Genomic DNA, 10,688 nt, shown 5'->3' on the forward strand with positions numbered 1-10,688 from the left:
TGATGTGATATTTAGAAAGTAATTAGTAATCCAATACTTTGAGTTACCTTTTTAGAGTAACTCCTACCCAAATATTTTGGCAGAGCGTCAGCCTGTGTCTGATTCTGTGTTACTGTAACTGTTTGATTGATCCTTCTGTTAGGTTTTTCTGATGGGACTTTGAGATATGTTGAAACTGCTAAGTAAAGTCCCATAATGCAAGCTGGGCGGGCCAGCGCTCTGCTGACTAAGCCTAGCTGTCAGGAGAGCTCAGAAGGAATGGGTCGGCCTGTCAGAACTTTGATGCCGGGTCTGAGGAGGCAAGGCTGCCTGGGATTGTGCCATGAATTCCTCCCCCGCAGCCACCTCCACAGATCTCAGCTCAGGGTAATTTCCTTAAGAGCTTTAATTACGGCCAGGAGCCATTAATGTTTGGGCCAGCGTTTAGCAAGCAGACCAAGCATGACAAACTTTCCAAGTTTCCTGTCTGAAGAGTTGTTTGCTTAGCAGAAATTCATAATGCTCCGGGTGTAGTAAACAAAAGATGAGGTAAACTTCAGTTGTGGCCAGAAATGTACCTTTAAAATGTGGTTTCACAAATTGAACTTAAATTTACAGTAAAAAAATATGTATTTTATTAACTTATTATTAAATTGCTCAAATCTTTTTTAACAACCACCTTAAAAGCACAGGTGTTAAAGAGAAAGCCAAATACAAAACACCATCATGATAACACACATTACACTAAAATAATGCAATAAACATTCATTTAACAACAGAAGATGTAAAATAAAACTCTAATGTGAATATGAAAAAAAACTAAGAAGATAAACTAAGATAAAACTAAGAATCATCAAATGTGAGCTGGCACTGCAATGTCAATCTCCATTTTTTCCCTGTAAATTATAAGAAGACTTGATCTTTTTTACTTCCAAAGATTGTATATTTAACAGTATTTTACTATAAAATTACATGAAATGTCAAATTAGATGTATTAGTTTTACTACCATGATACTCCTATGGATTTTTGGACATGAATATTCTATAGGAAGTATCTTGGACTAACATTCAAATACCATAGTACATGAATTGATGAATATATCAAACATTACTATCTCACACCATCACTGTACCACATATTACTACTGTACTTTTTTTCGTGCAAGCACTGTAAAATAAAATTTGCTGCCTTAAAGTTTTAAGTACAATGAACTTGGATGTTTAAGTCATTTCAAATTGAATTACATTAAACTGACTTTTAAAAAATGACCTTAATCTTGCATAACTTATCAAAAACTTATTTTGATGAGTATTTAATGAGCAATGTAAACACATTATTGATCATTGATATTAACTTATTGATCATATCATTTTTTTTACAGTGAGCCCCTTTTATATTTGTTCAAAACTTAGCATTTTCTTCCACATATTCTTTTTTGGATTGGCATTTTTCATGTGAAATAAATGACATATTCTCTTCATCTCTTCAAATATATCTATGTTTCCCTTATAGTCAGTCACGAATTGAAATCCCAATTCGTCAGTCATTCGGATGTAACGTCGAACGTGACTGATTGAAAGGGAACGGGGTTACAATAGCAACCTAGACGATCTGTTACAACACAGTAAAGAATGTTTTGTCAGGTAATCAAAAAATCTGAACGCTTTCATTATAAAGTACACATGCACATTTTCACATAGTAATATACTGTATATACAGTATAATAACATATGTACCGTGAACTTTAGACAACAAGATGGGGTTGAGACATTGACTTTGGTTTTGCCGGTGTGCCGTGTGTGGGATGTGTGAGATAAATGAGTTAGTTCTGATGCACCAGACAGACTGTCAGAAGAACAGCTGGTGCTTCAGCAGGAAATGACCAGAGTGCCGTCCATCAAGAGCACTGCTGCTCAAACACCGCTGCAAAATACCTCTGCTGAGTTACAGTCACTCTCCAATATCTACATCCATTACTAGATCCATTACTATGTGTCTATGAGGAACATTTTGGGTTCAGTAGTTATTATTCGTATTCACATTAACAACCAGTGCTTGAAGTGGAAAACATAAAGTGCTGGGACTCACTAAGGGGGTGGGGCTTTGTTGAGGGGGCGTGGTTATGGGGGATCAAGAAGGTCCATATTTTATTTCTCTTTCTAGCTTGTACTCAGCCTTAAAACCCACATATAGTTCTTGTAATTGTTTAACTATAGCATTTGTTACAACAAGGGTTTATTTACATTGACCATTGACGGCTCCTCATTACCATGCCGGCCAATTCTTTCTTTTTTAATCTATAGCATTTGTTATGAAAAATAGCGACACAGCTACAACATGCCACAGGTGTAATCTACATCTTTAGTGAAAAATCTATTCCCTTTAACTGATTATCTATATTATAAATTCTACAACTAGTCAAAATTTACCACAATAAATACAATAGAACCTGATAAATTCTAGTAAATGTGGTCATCGGTAGTTTAAAAAGCTTGCAGGATGATGTTTTCCCCTCTTTTCATGAGTCATTTTAGAGACTGTTTTAGATCCTGTTCGACTTTCTCTGTGGTGTTTTACTACATTCTCAATAGAATTCAAATGGGTCGCACATTTTATCATCAGCGTCGCATAGGAACAGCTCAATCAAATCTTAAAGGGTTAGTTCACCCAAAAATGAAAATTCTGTCATTAATTACTTACCCTCATGTCGTTCGACACCCGTAAGACCTCCGTTCATCTTCAGAACACAAATGAAGATATTTTAGATGAAATAAGATGGCTCTGAAAGGTCTCCATTTAGGGTGACCACCATCAAACAAACCAAATGTGGGACGATTACTAAGTTTGTGTGGGACAATGTGGGACATGTTACCAACACTAAAACATAACCTGAAACTGTTGTATAATCTTAAATTCAACATCACTGAGCCCAAAGGCACCAGGCATCATGCAGATAACTACTTTTGAAACAGTTCTGACCAAGTGCAACTAAAATCCAACTAAATAAATAATGAAACAAATAAAACAACATTAAATTAGTTAATCTTATATATTAATTGATATATATATATATATATATATATATATATATATATATATATATATATATATATATATATATATATATATATATATATATATATATATATATATAAACTATCCATTCGTTTTCTGACAGGGAACACATGGAATGAATCACCGCTCCACATTTTGATTGACAGCCGTCACAACCTACTAGTGACCGTGTTTACTCCTTTCTTTTCAACCATTGGATATGGTTTAAAAAACGGCTTTTGTATTTGTGTAAGGCGGGATGTTACTTCTGACGAAGCGCTGTTAAATATAGGTGAAAAACGATGCCGCAAAAATAATAAATAAAATGCTTTCTTAAAAAGGCAAAAGAACGCATGCATGATCAATATCAATATGATCATTACAAATCAACAGACATTTCTCAATATGCGACATGCGGGACAAGGGGTGAAAATGCTGTGCGGTACAACGCAAAGCGGGACAGGTGGTCACCCTACCTCCATTGGCACAATGCACGGTTCACTCTCAAGACCCTTAAAAGGTACTAAAGACGTCGTTACAAAGTCCATCTCACTACAGTGGTTCTACAATAACTTTATGAATCGGCGACAATAGTTTTTGTGCGCAAAAAAACCCTAAATAACGACTTATATAGTGATGACGATTTCATCATGAAGCTTCGAAGCGTTATGAATCAGTGAGTCGAATCATGATTCGGATCGCGTGTCAAACTGCCAAACTGCTGAAATTTGGCGATCCAAACTGCTGATTCGAAAATTTAAGGCAGCAACTTTTTTTTTTACAATGACTATAAAAAATTACTATATCATTAATACTGTTAATATATTTATAAAAATATATAGGCCTATATTGCTCATTTTTAGTTCATGATAGTTAATACATTAATGTTAACAAATGAGACCTTATTGTAAAGTGTTACCATTAATTGTAACACTTATTAACACCATTAATGTGTAACTTGTATTGAATATTTTGCTATTTTATGGCTTTTTTGTGTCCTGCTAGAATGAAAAAAAAAGTATTTTAATGTAATTTAAGTTGCAATGACTTAAACATCCATGTTGATAGTACTTTAAAAAAATTTAAGGCAGCAACTTTTTTTTTACAGCGACTATAAAAAATGACTATATCATCATTAAGTATTATACTGTTATATAGCTGTTTTTAAACATATCAAGTATCAAAAGCCCGACATTGTCAATTGAGGTATTAAATAGTTTAGGGTTGTTCCATCTTATTCCCTTAATTTTCAAAAGATTAAAATCAGTCACTAGCACTGACACTGTTGAGGTGAGAGCTGCAAGCTTGAAGATATCAGAGGACTTAATATTAAATGCACACAAATTGTGAGGTTAATTTGATAATTAAACTTCAATAAGGGTATTCAAATCCTCAAAGACTGCTGGCAGTGAGTAGAGAGAGGGAATGATTATTTCTGCTTGTCTTAAAGACGGGTCACACGCACGCATACTTATGCTTTAACAGTTCCCTGCTCAGAGTTTTAAAGAGTGCGCCGGCATGCATTTTCCTTACACACATGCCTTTGTTTGATTCTTTTTATGGCTTCAAATCTGCGCTGTGACAGTCTGTGTTTGAAGGACACTGGCAGACATCCAAAAATCTCTTGCCTCTCACGGCCTTTAATTGAAACCTTAAAGAAGTTCTTGGCTCGAAAGCCCTTATGTGGGCTTTGTCGCAATTAGATTGACCATAAAGGGCATGCGATCTGATGAAACAGGATTAGAAGAAGGGGACGTATTGCCTGGATATTATATGTGCTGTGACAGGTTCATCTGTGCAGGAATTAACATGGATTAACCTGAGGTGGATAGAGATGGGATGTTAGAACAGCCGAATAATAGAATCACAGGAAATAGCTGTTTTTCTGTGAAAAAAACCTCCATTGAATTAGTTCAACTCACTTAAGTCTTTGAGCTGAAATCAGAAGCGTAAGCGCCACACTCATAAGACCTCTACCCTGGAGGTTCTCCTGTAACCGGGGTGGAATTATCAGGAAGTCAACATTCCCCAGTGTGGTGAACACAGTAATTGCGCCTTTTGTTCTACGGGTCGCTTTGTAATGTGAGGTCATTTTTTACGTTGTGTGTGATGGCATATTAACAGCTTCTTCAACTTATGGAAAACTCCAGTGCATATTATCATGTGCTTATTCATTTGTATTACAAAACTTGGGTTGTACTTGCGTGTACTTACCTAAGAAAGTTCTGGTTAATATAAGGTAACTACATGGGTTTAGGGGTAGGTTCAGGGTTAGTACCTAGTTATTACATAGTTATTACAATTAGAATAATAAGTGAATTCAAACTAAATATTATACAGGAATTTAAATAAATAAATTCATCCATCCATCCATCCACCCACACACACACACACACACACGCATCCATCCATCCATCCATCCATCCATCCATCCATCCATCCATCCATCCATCCATCCATCCATCCATCCATCCATCCATCCATCCATCCATCCATCCATCCATCCATCCATCCATCTATCTATCTATCTATCTATCTATCATCTATCTATCTATCTATCTATCTATCTATCTATCTATCTATCTATCTATCTATCTATCTATCTATCTATCTATCTATCTATCTATCTATCTATTAATCTTTGTTAATCTCAACATTTACATTAAGCTCAAAATATGTATCTGTTAACATTAGATAATTCACCATGAACTAACATGGACATAATAATTTTTATTCAGTAACATTAACAAAGGGTAATTAATACTGTTAATATATGTATAAAAAATATATAGGCCTTTATTGCTGATTGTTAGTTCACGAGAGTTTATACATTAATGTTAACAAATGAGACCTTAAGTGTTACCAATAATTATAACACTTTTTAACACCATTAATGTATAACTTGTATTGAATATTTTGCTATTTTATGGCATTTTTGTGACGCTAGAATGAAAAAAAGTTTTTTAAAGTTTTTTTATACAGATGGAATGTATTGCTATATTCAATATAATTCCTGTTTGTTTGTATAGTTGTTTTGACAATACAAACCTTTTCAAACTGGTTTTTACAGAAAATGCATGTTTAAAATATTACAATAAAAAAGCCAGGTGATTGTGTCAGTTGTCTTTAAATTATAGTTTAAGTCTGATGTAGTACAACCAGTCAAGGGTGCATATGTGATGCTTTTTTCTTTCTTTTTTTTTTTGACAGGTGGATCCGCCCGGAGGAGAATGGCGATGAATGATGTGTTTAGACCTCTATGATGGGGCAGGGCAGCTGGTGTTGTGAATCAGGCCGCCGTGGTGAAAGGGTACGGCTTCTTCACAACACCAGGGTCTCACCTCATCACACTCAACGACACCATTCACACACTCGCATACGCACCTGTCAATTGACAGAGTGAGAGGATACAGCTTTCCTGCCACCAATCACAAGCATATGTCAAAACAATTAACCCGTGTCTGCAGATGACAGATGAAGTGTGTGGAGTAGAGTTGCTGTATATTCTCTGCTCTGAACTTTCAGAGATTTTGGTGTATTATGTGGCTGTGTTTTATAATAAATCATATTAGCAGACTGAATTCTCAATGGACAGGTAAGTACGGTGGATTTATTAACAATGGCATTGCTGATATTAATGACATAAATTGAATATCACTGTGTGGCTGGAATTGAAATATTTTAGTAATGAAAATAAACTGAGCAGAAGAGGATTGGAAATTAATGTGTACAATAATAAAAGTAAAACCAAATGATTGTGTGGATTTTTTTCTTCATTTATAATTATATAAAAGATCAGTTTTTCAGTCAGTTGAACACAAAAGGTCAGTTAAACAAAATAGTTACCTTCTCATTTTTTTTTTCTTTTACACATTTTAATTGTCTAGCTATCAACATTTTATTTTTTATAAATATATTATATTATATTATATTATATTATATTATATTATATTATATTATATTATATTATATTTATTATATTATATTATATTATATTATATTATATTATATTATATTATATTATATTATATTATATTATATTATATTATATTATATTATATTATATTATATTATCATAGTCATAAATGCAGGACCTGATTTCACCCAGTGCAACATGTACCTGGACAACGTTCCATCAGATTTGAGGGACAAGTTAACAGTTTATGTCAAGTTTAGGCTTACATCCCGGGTTAGGTGCTTCTACATCAGTGTTCTTCATCAGGCATCATTTGCCTCTGATTTTAGGGATAACTAATGGGTAGTAATAGGTTTGGGGGTAATTCCGAGAAATTCAGAGAAAGTTTAGTACTTGCTCCCTCTGGTGGATACAGGTCATTTTAACCTCCCCCCATTCAAAAGAAAATGTTGTGTGTGTGTGTGTGTGTGTGTGTGTGTGTGTGTGTGTGTGTGTGTGTGTGTGTGTGTGTGTGTGTGTGTGTGTGTGTGTGTGTGTGTGTGTGTGTGTGTGTGTGTGTGTGTGTGTGTGTGTGTGTGTGTGTGTGTGTGTGTGTGTGTGTGTGTGTGTGTGTGTGTGTGTGTGTGTGTGTGTGTCTGGGATAAATGTCTGGGAGAAAGAGAAGCATAGACATATGGATGAATCTGAAAAAGCATGATGAACAGGCTCAGTTCAGTCTGGTTTTTGTGCCTCTGAGATGCCAGAGCACGAGTACTGAATAGAGCTTTCTTTTGTTTTGTTTTCCGCACTTAAACAGACCAATACACACAAAATGTCAACATTTTCATTTTGGAAAGTATTCACGTAAACAAAGTTGAGGTGTTAGATGTTGAGTTAAGTGAACGTAAACAGTTGGGGGAATATCGGATGTGTATCAGTGTGTAGGATTTGTGCATTCTGCCTTAAAGTGACAGCAGCTTTGTAAAAAGCTTTGTAACTTTTAAGTATTTAAATTCAAGGTGGTCGTATGGAGCATCACTGACTGGCTTAAACCACCATGGCATAGCGTGCATTTATACAAAAATGCAACAATAATAAAATAATGCATTGAGATAAAAAAGGAAATTTACTTTGATACTTAAGTACTTTTAAAAGCAAGTACTTCTGTAAAATAGTTTTTAACAACTTTCACTTGTAACAGAGTAAAATTTGACCAGTAGTACTTTTACTTTCACTCGAGTAATGAAGTTGTGTACTTTGTCCACCTCTGGCAATACACAGTGCATCATTTGTTGTGTATGGGGCTGCATAGCCGCGATCAGTCAGGGTGCCTGCGGACCCTTGTCCACTGCCGAAAGCACCAACAGTGGGCATGTGAGCATCAGAACTGGACCACAGAGCAATGAAAGAAGGTGGCCTGGTCTGATGAATCACGTTTTCTTTTACATCACATGGATGGCTGGCTGCGTGTGCACCACTTACCTGGGGAACACATGGCACCGGCGGAGAAGGAAGCCGGCGGAGGCAGTGTGATGCTTTGGGCAATGTTCTGGGTCTGGGAAACCTTGGGTCCTGCCATCCATGTAGATGTTACTTAGACACGAATCACCTACCTAAGCATTGTTGCAGACCATATACACCCTTTCATGGAAACAGTATTCCTTGGTGGATGTGGCCTCGTTCAGCAGGATAATGTGCTCTGCCACAAAGCAAAAATGGTTTAGGAATGGTTTGAGGAGCACAACGAGTTTGAGGTGTTGACTTGGCCTCCAAATTCCCCAGATTTCAATCCAATCGAGCATCTTTGGGACGTGCTGAGCAAACAAGTCCGATCCATGGAGACCCCACCTCGTAACTTACAGGACTTAAATTATCTGCTGCTAACATCTTGGTGCCAGATTCCACAGCACACCTTCAGGGGTCTAGTGGAGTCCATTCTGTGATGGGTCAGGGCTGTTTTGGCAGCAAAAGGGGGACCAACACAATATTAAGTCCTAATGTTATACCTGATCGGTATATATATATATATATATATATATATATATATATATATATATATATATATATATATATATATATATATATATATATATATATATATATATATATATAGTGCTGCTTTGAGGTGATTTAATAACCCTATAACACAATGAAATGTCCAGTCAACCTCCTTGATCTAGTTTGAATAGCACTGCATCACTATGGGTTCCCTGAGGGTTCACTAGACACACACATATATCAACATAGCTCTCTCCTCTTTTCTCCTGTGAAGAGGTGCTGATGCCATTGCTGACAGGACCATCACAGCATCTGTTTTGCTCAAGTCAGTCGGATACGGAGCCTGAAGTGTGAGTAAAAGGCCTTGCTCAAAGGACAGCAGCATGCTGTCTCTCAGGGTCCAGTCATGTATGTACATAGTACTAGTACATAGTACTAGCAATACAGGTGCCATATCAAAAATATCTGATTTGTGAGTCCTGCTCTGGTCATTGGAGAGTGACCAGATCTGTTCTGACCTTACTGAGATATGCAGTCAAGATGTCAGGCGACCCGGGAGCATGACATGTCCGCCTGCAGCACGCCACTGGCTATGCTCTTTAGCTGCGCCTGCTGACAGTCACAGTATTTTGGAATGAACATAAATCTAAGTGTTACTTCCTTCTTACAGCATTTTCTATCTTCATCTCGCAGGTTTACAGTGTTCCCAACAAGTATTCCTGTTATTGGCACATTGCAATGTGTTACAACAGCAAGTTTCTGTCAGAAACAGCATTCAAACAGGGGCATTAAAACAAACTGGGGCTCGTGTGAGGGAGGCAAAGAGGTGATACACACAAAATAAAAGGTTAAAAGTACAAGAATTATGTATTTTCAAAGTTGTAGCCCTATATGATAAAACTGATATATAAACATTTAACAGTATATTTTAAATATAAATACAACATTTAAAGCAACAATAAGAGCAAACCCTACACTAACATTCAAAGGTTGGGATTGCTACACTTTTGTCTTTCTTTTTTTCAAAGAAACTGATAAGGCAGTAAAGATATTTATAATGTCACAAAAGTTTACTTTTCCAAATAAATATAATGTTCAAATAAACTTTGTGTTCAACACAAAATCATTTTCGAATGTCATAATAACAAAGGTTTCTTATTAGCAAAATATTAGGATTTCTGATCTATATATATATATATATATATATATATATATATATATATATATATATATATATATATATATATATATATATATATATATATATATATATATATATATATATATATATATATATATATATATATATATATATATATATATATATATATATATATATATATATATATATATATATATATATATGAATAACACTGGTTATCTCTTCATCCCGGCACCTGTTAGTGGGTAGGATATATTAGGCAGCAAGTGAACATTTTTGTCCTCAAAGTTGATGTTTTAGAAGAAAATGGGCAAGCGTAAGATTTTAGTGAGTTTGACAAGGGCCAAATTGTGATGGCTAGACGACTGGGTCAGAGCATCTCGAAAACTGCTGCTCTTGTGGGGTGTTCCCAGTCTGCAGTGGTCAGTATCTATCAAAAGTGGTCATGGGCGGCCAAGGCTCATTGATGCACGTGGGGAGCAAAGGCTGGCTCGTGTGGTCCGATCAAACAGACAAGCTACTGTAGCTCAAAATGCCTTGACGGGTCAGCAAAAGGGGGATAAACAAAATAGTAGGAAGGTCATAATGTTGTGCCTGAT

This window comes from Gobio gobio (genome assembly GCF_949357685.1).
Source record: "Gobio gobio genome assembly, chromosome: 15".
NCBI classification, from domain to species: Eukaryota; Metazoa; Chordata; class Actinopteri; order Cypriniformes; family Gobionidae; genus Gobio; species Gobio gobio.